General features: G+C 38.1%; 1 pseudogene; it reads right to left on the bottom strand.

The window, feature by feature from the left end:
- Positions 1–14,674, bottom strand: part of LOC124022134 — an 87,556-nt pseudogene that overhangs the window by 66,197 nt on the left and 6,685 nt on the right.

The raw sequence follows: 14,674 nt of genomic DNA, 5'->3' as shown, positions 1-14,674 counted from the left end.
AGGTATACCCATTCTACACCCAATCTGGGAGGTACACCCACAATCTATACCCAATCTGGGAGGTACACCCACAATCTACACCCAATCTGGGAGGTACACCCACAATCTACACCCAATCTGGGAGGTACAGCCAATCTACACCCAATCTGGGAGGTACAGCCAATCTACACCCAATCTGGGAGGTACAGCCAATCTACACCCAATCTGGGAGGTACACCCAATCTGGGAGGTACACCCAATCTACACCCAACCTGGGAGGTACACCCACAATCTACACCCAATCTGGGAGGTACACCCACAATCTACACCCAATCTGGGAGGTACACCCAATCTACACCCAATCTGGGAGGTACACCCAATCTACACCCAATCTGGGAGGTACACCCAATCTACACACAATCTGGGAGGTACACACAATCTGGGAGGTACACACAATCTGGGAGGTACACCCAATCTGGGAGGTACACACAAGTATTCCATCCTGTCGCTGTGTATTTCAGATGGAATCAAGTCATTAGAATGTACCAGTCCACTCAAATATATCTCCTTGGACAAAACATTTCAGAACCCAGGGGAGAAAACTTCACCCCACCCCCCACTGGGAGAAGGACCAATCAGAATGACCCATAGATTAACAGAACAGGGCTGGGTTGCCAAACACAGGAACAGCTTGAAGTGGAACTAAAACTGGCCATGGATTTCCCACACTCGTGCTTTACAAAGCCCATGACTCAGACCGGCTGGCTGTTGGTTAGTCGTCTTATTCACTGTCAGATCATTTTGCAATGGATAAATCCACGTTTTCAGACTACTAAATCAGGCTTCTGTTGATTACAGTCAGGCTTGTAGACCAGTGGATTACAGTCAGGTTTGTAGACCAGTGGATTACAGTCAGGTTTGTAGACCAGTGGATTACAGTCAGGTTTGTAGACCAGTGGATTACAGTCAGCCTTGTAGACCAGTGGATTACAGTCAGCCTTGTAGACCAGTGGATTACAGTCAGCCTTGTAGACCAGTGGATTACAGTCAGCCTTGTAGACCAGTGGATTACAGTCAGCCTTGTAGACCAGTGGATTACAGTCAGCCTTGTAGACCAGTGGATTACAGTCAGCCTTGTAGACCAGTGGATTACAGTCAGCCTTGTAGACCAGTGGATTACAGTCAGGCTTGTAGACCAGTGGATTACAGTCAGGCTTGTAGACCAGTGGATTACAGTCAGGCTTGTAGACCAGTGGATTACAGTCAGGCTTGTAGACCAGTGGATTACAGTCAGCCTTGTAGACCAGTGGATTACAGTCAGCCTTGTAGACCAGTGGATTACAGTCAGGCTTGTAGACCAGTGGATTACAGTCAGGTTTGTAGACCTGTTGCAGTGGATTACAGTCAGGCTTGTAGGAAGTATTAAGACCACACATTGTTCTATTTAGAGGCCATGTTTATTAATAGACTAGCTAGATCCACAACTTGTTCCCCAGGTTTTAGTAGGCCTGAAACACTGTACTGGAATTAGACTGTCACACTCAGCTGACCTTCTGCAGATATAGATATAAAAACTTCTTTGGGAAAACAGCCCCGATGTTGGAAACAACCATCATTATGTTGTCATCGAGAGTGATGTATTTTCCAAGAAATACCACATATTTTATATACAGCAGGTTTTGAAAAAGGACCAACGAGTTTGGTCTGCTTCGTGTTTTCATTTTTTGCTATGGCAAAATAAAATAATACTGTGATACTGGTATCGGCCCTAAAAGGTGTATTTCACTGAATAGAGAAACAGTCAGACGCTTCTAAGGCTGTGAAGCTACGGGGGTCTGTCTGATCATCTGTGTCCAAACGCCTTCAATCGTCATGACTACGAGGACCTAGTTCTTTACTTGAATAAGGTGTTACTTGGAAGGCGTTTCGACACAGATGATCAGACCAAACGCGATCACGACACGCAGGTTAAAATATCAAAACAAACTCTGAACCAATGACATTCATTTGGGGACAGGTCGAAAGGCATTAAAACATGTATGACAATTTAGATAGTTAGCTTGCACTTGCTAGCTAATTTGTCCTATTTAGTTAGCTTGCTGTTGCTAGCTAATTTGTCCTAGGATATAAAACATTGAGTTGCTATTTTACCAGAAATGCACAAGGTCCTCTACTTCGACAATTAATCCACACATAAAAACGGCCAACCGAATCGTTTCTAGTTCTCTCTCCTCCTTCCAAGCATTTTCATATTTGAACTTATATGGAGATCGGCATCTAAACTTTCATAATATTACCACGACGACCGGCAAAACAGTTAGTCTTTCCCCACGTGGGTATAACCAATGAGGAGATGGCACGTGGGTACCTGCGTCTATAAACCAATGAGGAGACGGGAGAGGCAGGATTTCAGCATGATCTGCGTCAGAAATAGGAATGAGCTCTATTTTAGCCCTTGGTGTCGCAGACACTCGTTGGCGTGCGCGAGCAGTGTAAACACAACAATAATTGAATAACATGGATTTCTAAAATTAGTTTGCGACGTGTCCGAACTGGTCAGAGTGTTAGGCTGCTGTAGCCAGTTGGGTCAGAGTGTTAGGCTGCTGTAGCCAGTTGGGTCAGAGTGTTAGGCTGCTGTAGCCAGTTGGGTCAGAGTGTTAGGCTGCTGCAGCCAGTTGGGTCAGAGTGTTAGGCTGCTGCAGCCAGTTGGGTCAGAGTGTTAGGCTGCTGCAGCCAGTTGTCAGCCAGCTGCTGCAGCCAGTTGGGTCAGAGTGTTAGGCTGCTGCAGCCAGTTGGGTCAGAGTGTTAGGCTGCTGCAGCCAGTTGGGTCAGAGTGTTAGGCTGCAGCAGCCAGTTGGGTCAGAGTGTTAGGCTGCTGTAGCCAGTTGGGTCAGAGTGTTAGGCTGCTGCAGCCAGTTGGGTCAGAGTGTTAGGCTGCTGCAGCCAGTTGGGTCAGAGTGTTAGGCTGCTGTAGCCAGTTGGGTCAGAGTGTTAGGCTGCAGCAGCCAGTTGGGTCAGAGTGTTAGGCTGCAGCAGCCAGTTGGGTCAGAGTGTTAGGCTGTAGCCAGTTGGGTCAGAGTGTTATGCTGTAGCCAGTTGGGTCAGAGTGTTAGGCTGCTGTAGCCAGTTGGGTCAGAGTGTTAGGCTGCTGTAGCCAGTTGGGTCAGAGTGTTAGGCTGCTGTAGCCAGTTGGGTCAGAGTGTTAGGCTGCTGTAGCCAGTTGGGTCAGAGTGTTAGGCTGCTGTAGCCAGTTGGGTCAGAGTGTTAGGCTAGACAAGATGTCACATTGATAGAAAGCTGACCGTTACCTCGTCTGACGTCAGCTCCTCCTCCAGATCCACCGTGCTCAGTCTGCCGATGTGAAACATCCCTCCGTCCCCAGACGACTACGGACCAAACACATGACGCAGAGAATTAGAAAGATCTGTCTATGTTTCTTCAATGCGAACATGTAGGCCTAGCTAACATGTAGGCCTAGCTAACATGTAGGCCTAGCTAACATGTAGGCCTAGCTAACATGTAGGCCTAGCTAACATGTAGGCCTAGCTAACATTTAGGCCTAGCTAACATGTAGGCCTAGCTAACATGTAGGCCTAGCTAACATGTAGGCCTAGCTAACATGTAGGCCTAGCTAACATGTAGGCCTAGCTAACATGTAGGACTAGCTAACATTTAGGCCTAGCTAACATTTAGGCCTAGCTAACATGTAGGCCTAGCTAACATGTAGGCCTAGCTAACATGTAGGCCTAGCTAACATTTAGCATCACTAAGTTAACATGTGTAATGTCTGTGGAAAAAAAGTACAGTTGAAGTCGGAAGTTTACATACACTTTAGGTTGGAATCATTAAAACTCGTTTTTCAACCACTTGTTAACAAACTATAGTTTTGTCAAGTCGGTTAGGACATCTACTTTGTGCATGACACAAGTAATGTTTTCCAACAATTGTTTACAGACAGATTATTTCACTTATATCTCACTGTGTCACAATTCCAGTGGGTCAGAAGGTTACATACACTAAGTTGACTGTGCCTTTAAACAGCTTGGAAAATTCCAGAAAATGATGTCATGGCTTTAGAAGCTTCTGATAGGCTAATTGACATAATTCGTGCTCAGTTATCATGTATTAACATTCAGTAGTACTAACAGCTCAGTTATCATGTATTAACAGTCAGTAGTCAGTAGTACTAACAGCTCAGTTATCATGTATTAACAGTCAGTAGTACTAACAGCTCAGTTATCATATATTAACAGTCAGTAGTCAGTAGTACTAACAGCTCAGTTATCATGTATTAACATTCAGTAGTCAGTAGTACTAACAGCTCAGTTATCATGTATTAACAGTCAGTAGTACTAACAGCTCAGTTATCATGTATTAACAGTCAGTAGTACTAACAGCTCAGTTATCATGTATTAACAGTCAGTAGTCAGTAGTACTAACAGCTCAGTTATCATGTATTAACAGTCAGTAGTACTAACAGCTCAGTTATCATGTATTAACAGTCAGTAGTCAGTAGTACTAACAGCTCAGTTATCATGTATTAACAGTCAGTAGTCAGTAGTACTAACAGCTCAGTTATCATGTATTAACAGTCAGTAGTACTAACAGCTCAGTTATCATGTATTAACAGTCAGTAGTACTAACAGCTCAGTTATCATGTATTAACAGTCAGTAGTCAGTAGTACTAACAGCTCAGTTATCATGTATTAACAGTCAGTAGTCAGTAGTACTAACAGCTCAGTTATCATGTATTAACATTCAGTCAGTAGTACTAACAGCTCAGTTATCATGTATTAACAGTCAGTAGTACTAACAGCTCAGTTATCATGTATTAACAGTCAGTAGTACTAACAGCTCAGTTATCATGTATTAACAGTCAGTAGTACTAACAGCTCAGTTATCATGTATTAACAGTCAGTAGTCAGTAGTACTAACAGCTCAGTTATCATGTATTAACAGTCAGTAGTACTAACAGCTCAGTTATCATGTATTAACAGTCAGTAGTACTAACAGCTCAGTTATCATGTATTAACAGTCAGTAGTACTAACAGCTCAGTTATCATGTATTAACAGTCAGTAGTCAGTAGTACTAACAGCTCAGTTATCATGTATTAACAGTCAGTAGTCAGTAGTACTAACAGCTCAGTTATCATGTATTAACAGTCAGTAGTACTAACAGCTCAGTTATCATGTATTAACAGTCAGTAGTCAGTAGTACTAACAGCTCAGTTATCATGTATTAACAGTCAGTAGTCAGTAGTACTAACAGCTCAGTTATCATGTATTAACAGTCAGTAGTACTAACAGCTCAGTTATCATGTATTAACAGTCAGTAGTACTAACAGCTCAGTTATCATGTATTAACAGTCAGTAGTCAGTAGTACTAACAGCTCAGTTATCATGTATTAACAGTCAGTAGTACTAACAGCTCAGTTATCATGTATTAACAGTCAGTAGTCAGTAGTACTAACAGCTCAGTTATCATGTATTAACAGTCAGTAGTACTAACAGCTCAGTTATCATGTATTAACAGTCAGTAGTACTAACAGCTCAGTTATCATGTATTAACAGTCAGTAGTCAGTAGTACTAACAGCTCAGTTATCATGTATTAACAGTCAGTAGTCAGTAGTACTAACAGCTCAGTTATCATGTATTAACAGTCAGTAGTCAGTAGTACTAACAGCTCAGTTATCATGTATTAACAGTCAGTAGTCAGTAGTACTAACAGCTCAGTTATCATGTATTAACAGTCAGTAGTCAGTAGTACTAACAGCTCAGTTATCATGTATTAACAGTCAGTAGTACTAACAGCTCAGTTATCATGTATTAACAGTCAGTAGTCAGTAGTACTAACAGCTCAGTTATCATGTATTAACAGTCAGTAGTCAGTAGTACTAACAGCTCAGTTATCATGTATTAACAGTCAGTAGTCAGTAGTACTAACAGCTCAGTTATCATGTATTAACAGTCAGTAGTCAGTAGTACTAACAGCTCAGTTATCATGTATTAACAGTCAGTAGTCAGTAGTACTAACAGCTCAGTTATCATGTATTAACAGTCAGTAGTACTAACAGCTCAGTTATCATGTATTAACAGTCAGTAGTCAGTAGTACTAACAGCTCAGTTATCATGTATTAACAGTCAGTAGTCAGTAGTACTAACAGCTCAGTTATCATGTATTAACAGTCAGTAGTCAGTAGTACTAACAGCTCAGTTATCATGTATTAACAGTCAGTAGTCAGTAGTACTAACAGCTCAGTTATCATGTATTAACATTCAGTAGTCAGTAGTACTAACAGCTCAGTTATCATGTATTAACATTCAGTCAGTAGTACTAACAGCTCAGTTATCATGTATTAACAGTCAGTAGTCAGTAGTACTAACAGCTCAGTTAGTTATCATGTATTAACAGTCAGTAGTCAGTAGTACTAACAGCTCAGTTATCATGTATTAACAGTCAGTAGTCAGTAGTACTAACAGCTCAGTTATCATGTATTAACAGTCAGTAGTACTAACAGCTCAGTTATCATGTATTAACAGTCAGTAGTACTAACAGCTCAGTTATCATGTATTAACAGTCAGTAGTACTAACAGCTCAGTTATCATGTATTTAGTAGTCAGTAGTACTAACAGCTCAGTTATCATGTATTAACAGTCAGTAGTACTAACAGCTCAGTTATCATGTATTAACAGTCAGTAGTACTAACAGCTCAGTTATCATGTATTAACAGTCAGTAGTACTAACAGCTCAGTTATCATGTATTAACATTCAGTAGTCAGTAGTACTAACAGCTCAGTTATCATGTATTAACAGTCAGTAGTACTAACAGCTCAGTTATCATGTATTAACAGTCAGTAGTCAGTAGTACTAACAGCTCAGTTATCATGTATTAACAGTCAGTAGTACTAACAGCTCAGTTATCATGTATTAACAGTCAGTAGTACTAACAGCTCAGTTATCATGTATTAACAGTCAGTAGTACTAACAGCTCAGTTATCATGTATTAACAGTCAGTAGTCAGTAGTACTAACAGCTCAGTTATCATGTATTAACAGTAGTCAGTAGTACTAACAGCTCAGTTATCATGTATTAACAGTCAGTAGTCAGTAGTACTAACAGCTCAGTTATCATGTATTAACAGTCAGTAGTCAGTAGTACTAACAGCTCAGTTATCATGTATTAACAGTCAGTAGTCAGTAGTACTAACAGCTCAGTTATCATGTATTAAAGTCAGTAGTCAGTAGTACTAACAGCTCAGTTATCATGTATTAACAGTCAGTAGTCAGTAGTACTAACAGCTCAGTTATCATGTATTAACAGTCAGTAGTACTAACAGCTCAGTTATCATGTATTAACAGTCAGTAGTACTAACAGCTCAGTTATCATGTATTAACAGTCAGTAGTCAGTAGTACTAACAGCTCAGTTATCATGTATTAACAGTCAGTAGTACTAACAGCTCAGTTATCATGTATTAACAGTCAGTAGTCAGTAGTACTAACAGCTCAGTTATCATGTATTAACAGTCAGTAGTCAGTAGTACTAACAGCTCAGTTATCATGTATTAACAGTCAGTAGTACTAACAGCTCAGTTATCATGTATTAACAGTCAGTAGTCAGTAGTACTAACAGCTCAGTTATCATGTATTAACAGTCAGTAGTCAGTAGTACTAACAGCTCAGTTATCATGTATTAACAGTCAGTAGTACTAACAGCTCAGTTATCATGTATTAACAGTCAGTAGTACTAACAGCTCAGTTATCATGTATTAACAGTCAGTAGTCAGTAGTACTAACAGCTCAGTTATCATGTATTAACAGTCAGTAGTCAGTAGTACTAACAGCTCAGTTATCATGTATTAACAGTCAGTAGTACTAACAGCTCAGTTATCATGTATTAACAGTCAGTAGTCAGTAGTACTAACAGCTCAGTTATCATGTATTAACAGTCAGTCAGTAGTACTAACAGCTCAGTTATCATGTATTAACAGTCAGTAGTCAGTAGTACTAACAGCTCAGTTATCATGTATTAACATTCAGTAGTCAGTAGTACTAACAGCTCAGTTATCATGTATTAACAGTCAGTAGTCAGTAGTACTAACAGCTCAGTTATCATGTATTAACAGTCAGTAGTCAGTAGTACTAACAGCTCAGTTATCATGTATTAACAGTCAGTAGTCAGTAGTACTAACAGCTCAGTTATCATGTATTAACAGTCAGTAGTCAGTAGTACTAACAGCTCAGTTATCATGTATTAACAGTCAGTAGTCAGTAGTACTAACAGCTCAGTTATCATGTATTAACAGTCAGTAGTCAGTAGTACTAACAGCTCAGTTATCATGTATTAACAGTCAGTAGTCAGTAGTACTAACAGCTCAGTTATCATGTATTAACAGTCAGTAGTACTAACAGCTCAGTTATCATGTATTAACAGTCAGTAGTACTAACAGCTCAGTTATCATGTATTAACAGTCAGTAGTACTAACAGCTCAGTTATCATGTATTAACAGTCAGTAGTCAGTAGTACTAACAGCTCAGTTATCATGTATTAACAGTCAGTAGTCAGTAGTACTAACAGCTCAGTTATCATGTATTAACAGTCAGTAGTACTAACAGCTCAGTTATCATGTATTAACAGTCAGTAGTACTAACAGCTCAGTTATCATGTATTAACAGTCAGTAGTACTAACAGCTCAGTTATCATGTATTAACAGTCAGTAGTCAGTAGTACTAACAGCTCAGTTATCATGTATTAACAGTCAGTAGTACTAACAGCTCAGTTATCATGTATTAACAGTCAGTAGTACTAACAGCTCAGTTATCATGTATTAACAGTCAGTAGTACTAACAGCTCAGTTATCATGTATTAACAGTCAGTAGTCAGTAGTACTAACAGCTCAGTTATCATGTATTAACAGTCAGTAGTCAGTAGTACTAACAGCTCAGTTATCATGTATTAACAGTCAGTAGTCAGTAGTACTAACAGCTCAGTTATCATGTATTAACAGTCAGTAGTCAGTAGTACTAACAGCTCAGTTATCATGTATTAACAGTCAGTAGTACTAACAGCTCAGTTATCATGTATTAACAGTCAGTAGTCAGTAGTACTAACAGCTCAGTTATCATGTATTAACAGTCAGTAGTACTAACAGCTCAGTTATCATGTATTAACAGTCAGTAGTACTAACAGCTCAGTTATCATGTATTAACAGTCAGTAGTCAGTAGTACTAACAGCTCAGTTATCATGTATTAACAGTCAGTAGTCAGTAGTACTAACAGCTCAGTTATCATGTATTAACAGTCAGTAGTACTAACAGCTCAGTTATCATGTATTAACAGTCAGTAGTCAGTAGTACTAACAGCTCAGTTATCATGTATTAACAGTCAGTAGTACTAACAGCTCAGTTATCATGTATTAACAGTCAGTAGTCAGTAGTACTAACAGCTCAGTTATCATGTATTAACAGTCAGTCAGTAGTACTAACAGCTCAGTTATCATGTATTAACAGTCAGTAGTACTAACAGCTCAGTTATCATGTATTAACAGTCAGTAGTACTAACAGCTCAGTTATCATGTATTAACAGTCAGTAGTCAGTAGTACTAACAGCTCAGTTATCATGTATTAACAGTCAGTAGTCAGTAGTACTAACAGCTCAGTTATCATGTATTAACAGTCAGTAGTACTAACAGCTCAGTTATCATGTATTAACAGTCAGTAGTCAGTAGTACTAACAGCTCAGTTATCATGTATTAACAGTCAGTAGTCAGTAGTACTAACAGCTCAGTTATCATGTATTAACAGTCAGTAGTCAGTAGTACTAACAGCTCAGTTATCATGTATTAACAGTCAGTAGTACTAACAGCTCAGTTATCATGTATTAACAGTCAGTAGTACTAACAGCTCAGTTATCATGTATTAACAGTCAGTAGTACTAACAGCTCAGTTATCATGTATTAACAGTCAGTAGTCAGTAGTACTAACAGCTCAGTTATCATGTATTAACAGTCAGTAGTCAGTAGTACTAACAGCTCAGTTATCATGTATTAACAGTCAGTAGTACTAACAGCTCAGTTATCATGTATTAACAGTCAGTAGTACTAACAGCTCAGTTATCATGTATTAACAGTCAGTAGTACTAACAGCTCAGTTATCATGTATTAACAGTCAGTCAGTAGTACTAACAGCTCAGTTATCATGTATTAACAGTCAGTAGTACTAACAGCTCAGTTATCATGTATTAACAGTCAGTAGTCAGTAGTACTAACAGCTCAGTTATCATGTATTAACAGTCAGTAGTACTAACAGCTCAGTTATCATGTATTAACAGTCAGTAGTCAGTAGTACTAACAGCTCAGTTATCATGTATTAACAGTCAGTAGTACTAACAGCTCAGTTATCATGTATTAACAGTCAGTAGTCAGTAGTACTAACAGCTCAGTTATCATATTATTAACAGTCAGTAGTACTAACAGCTCAGTTATCATGTATTAACAGTCAGTAGTCAGTAGTACTAACAGCTCAGTTATCATGTATTAACAGTCAGTAGTACTAACAGCTCAGTTATCATGTATTAACAGTCAGTAGTACTAACAGCTCAGTTATCATGTATTAACAGTCAGTAGTACTAACAGCTCAGTTATCATGTATTAACAGTCAGTAGTACTAACAGCTCAGTTATCATGTATTAACAGTCAGTAGTCAGTAGTACTAACAGCTCAGTTATCATGTATTAACAGTCAGTAGTACTAACAGCTCAGTTATCATGTATTAACAGTCAGTAGTCAGTAGTACTAACAGCTCAGTTATCATGTATTAACAGTCAGTAGTCAGTAGTACTAACAGCTCAGTTATCATGTATTAACAGTCAGTAGTCAGTAGTACTAACAGCTCAGTTATCATGTATTAACAGTCAGTAGTACTAACAGCTCAGTTATCATGTATTAACAGTCAGTAGTCAGTAGTACTAACAGCTCAGTTATCATGTATTAACAGTCAGTAGTCAGTAGTACTAACAGCTCAGTTATCATGTATTAACAGTCAGTAGTACTAACAGCTCAGTTATCATGTATTAACAGTCAGTAGTCAGTAGTACTAACAGCTCAGTTATCATGTATTAACAGTCAGTAGTACTAACAGCTCAGTTATCATGTATTAACAGTCAGTAGTCAGTAGTACTAACAGCTCAGTTATCATGTATTAACAGTCAGTAGTACTAACAGCTCAGTTATCATGTATTAACAGTCAGTAGTCAGTAGTACTAACAGCTCAGTTATCATGTATTAACAGTCAGTAGTCAGTAGTACTAACAGCTCAGTTATCATGTATTAACAGTCAGTAGTCAGTAGTACTAACAGCTCAGTTATCATGTATTAACAGTCAGTAGTCAGTAGTACTAACAGCTCAGTTATCATGTATTAACAGTCAGTAGTCAGTAGTACTAACAGCTCAGTTATCATGTATTAACAGTCAGTAGTCAGTAGTACTAACAGCTCAGTTATCATGTATTAACAGTCAGTAGTCAGTAGTACTAACAGCTCAGTTATCATGTATTAACAGTCAGTAGTCAGTAGTACTAACAGCTCAGTTATCATGTATTAACAGTCAGTAGTACTAACAGCTCAGTTATCATGTATTAACAGTCAGTAGTCAGTAGTACTAACAGCTCAGTTATCATGTATTAACAGTCAGTAGTCAGTAGTACTAACAGCTCAGTTATCATGTATTAACAGTCAGTAGTCAGTAGTACTAACAGCTCAGTTATCATGTATTAAACAGTCAGTAGTACTAACAGCTCAGTTATCATGTATTAACAGTCAGTAGTACTAACAGCTCAGTTATCATGTATTAACAGTCAGTAGTACTAACAGCTCAGTTATCATGTATTAACAGTCAGTAGTCAGTAGTACTAACAGCTCAGTTATCATGTATTAACAGTCAGTAGTCAGTAGTACTAACAGCTCAGTTATCATGTATTAACAGTCAGTAGTCAGTAGTACTAACAGCTCAGTTATCATGTATTAACAGTCAGTAGTCAGTAGTACTAACAGCTCAGTTATCATGTATTAACAGTCAGTAGTCAGTAGTACTAACAGCTCAGTTATCATGTATTAACAGTCAGTAGTCAGTAGTACTAACAGCTCAGTTATCATGTATTAACAGTCAGTAGTCAGTAGTACTAACAGCTCAGTTATCATGTATTAACAGTCAGTAGTACTAACAGCTCAGTTATCATGTATTAACAGTCAGTAGTACTAACAGCTCAGTTATCATGTATTAACAGTCAGTAGTCAGTAGTACTAACAGCTCAGTTATCATGTATTAACAGTCAGTAGTACTAACAGCTCAGTTATCATGTATTAACAGTCAGTAGTCAGTAGTACTAACAGCTCAGTTATCATGTATTAACAGTCAGTAGTCAGTAGTACTAACAGCTCAGTTATCATGTATTAACAGTCAGTAGTACTAACAGCTCAGTTATCATGTATTAACAGTCAGTAGTACTAACAGCTCAGTTATCATGTATTAACAGTCAGTAGTACTAACAGCTCAGTTATCATGTATTAACAGTCAGTAGTACTAACAGCTCAGTTATCATGTATTAACAGTCAGTAGTCAGTAGTACTAACAGCTCAGTTATCATGTATTAACATTCAGTAGTCAGTAGTACTAACAGCTCAGTTATCATGTATTAACAGTCAGTAGTCAGTAGTACTAACAGCTCAGTTATCATGTATTAACAGTCAGTAGTCAGTAGTACTAACAGCTCAGTTATCATGTATTAACAGTCAGTAGTCAGTAGTACTAACAGCTCAGTTATCATGTATTAACAGTCAGTAGTCAGTAGTACTAACAGCTCAGTTATCATGTATTAACAGTCAGTAGTCAGTAGTACTAACAGCTCAGTTATCATGTATTAACAGTCAGTAGTCAGTAGTACTAACAGCTCAGTTATCATGTATTAACAGTCAGTAGTACTAACAGCTCAGTTATCATGTATTAACAGTCAGTAGTCAGTAGTACTAACAGCTCAGTTATCATGTATTAACAGTCAGTAGTACTAACAGCTCAGTTATCATGTATTAACAGTCAGTAGTCAGTAGTACTAACAGCTCAGTTATCATGTATTAACAGTCAGTAGTCAGTAGTACTAACAGCTCAGTTATCATGTATTAAACAGTCAGTAGTACTAACAGCTCAGTTATCATGTATTAACAGTCAGTAGTCAGTAGTACTAACAGCTCAGTTATCATGTATTAACAGTCAGTAGTCAGTAGTACTAACAGCTCAGTTATCATGTATTAACAGTCAGTAGTCAGTAGTACTAACAGCTCAGTTATCATGTATTAACAGTCAGTAGTACTAACAGCTCAGTTATCATGTATTAACAGTCAGTAGTCAGTAGTACTAACAGCTCAGTTATCATGTATTAACAGTCAGTAGTCAGTAGTACTAACAGCTCAGTTATCATGTATTAACAGTCAGTAGTCAGTAGTACTAACAGCTCAGTTATCATGTATTAACAGTCAGTAGTACTAACAGCTCAGTTATCATGTATTAACAGTCAGTAGTACTAACAGCTCAGTTATCATGTATTAACAGTCAGTAGTACTAACAGCTCAGTTATCATGTATTAACAGTCAGTAGTCAGTAGTACTAACAGCTCAGTTATCATGTATTAACAGTCAGTAGTCAGTAGTACTAACAGCTCAGTTATCATGTATTAACAGTCAGTAGTCAGTAGTACTAACAGCTCAGTTATCATGTATTAACAGTCAGTAGTCAGTAGTACTAACAGCTCAGTTATCATGTATTAACAGTCAGTAGTCAGTAGTACTAACAGCTCAGTTATCATGTATTAACAGTCAGTAGTCAGTAGTACTAACAGCTCAGTTATCATGTATTAACAGTCAGTAGTCAGTAGTACTAACAGCTCAGTTATCATGTATTAACAGTCAGTAGTCAGTAGTACTAACAGCTCAGTTATCATGTATTAACAGTCAGTAGTACTAACAGCTCAGTTATCATGTATTAAAGTCAGTAGTCAGTAGTACTAACAGCTCAGTTATCATGTATTAACAGTCAGTAGTACTAACAGCTCAGTTATCATGTATTAACAGTCAGTAGTACTAACAGCTCAGTTATCATGTATTAACAGTCAGTAGTCAGTAGTACTAACAGCTCAGTTATCATGTATTAACAGTCAGTAGTCAGTAGTACTAACAGCTCAGTTATCATGTATTAACATTCAGTAGTCAGTAGTACTAACAGCTCAGTTATCATGTATTAACAGTCAGCTCAGTTATAGTCAGTAGTACTAACAGCTCAGTTATCATGTATTAACAGTCAGTAGTCAGTAGTACTAACAGCTCAGTTATCATGTATTAACAGTCAGTAGTACTAACAGCTCAGTTATCATGTATTAACAGTCAGTAGTCAGTAGTACTAACAGCTCAGTTATCATGTATTAACAGTCAGTAGTACTAACAGCTCAGTTATCATGTATTAACAGTCAGTAGTACTAACAGCTCAGTTATCATGTATTAACAGTCAGTAGTCAGTAGTACTAACAGCTCAGTTATCATGTATTAACAGTCAGTAGTCAGTAGTACTAACAGCTCAGTTATCATGTATTAACAGTCAGTAGTACTAACAGCTCAGTTATCATGTATTAACATTCAGTAGTACTAACAGCT

Source organism: Oncorhynchus gorbuscha, unplaced genomic scaffold, assembly GCF_021184085.1.
Source record: "Oncorhynchus gorbuscha isolate QuinsamMale2020 ecotype Even-year unplaced genomic scaffold, OgorEven_v1.0 Un_scaffold_1304, whole genome shotgun sequence".
Classification (NCBI taxonomy): domain Eukaryota; kingdom Metazoa; phylum Chordata; class Actinopteri; order Salmoniformes; family Salmonidae; genus Oncorhynchus; species Oncorhynchus gorbuscha.
The sequence above is the reverse complement of the archived record's forward strand: the minus strand, read 5'-3'. Positions and strand labels throughout refer to the sequence as shown.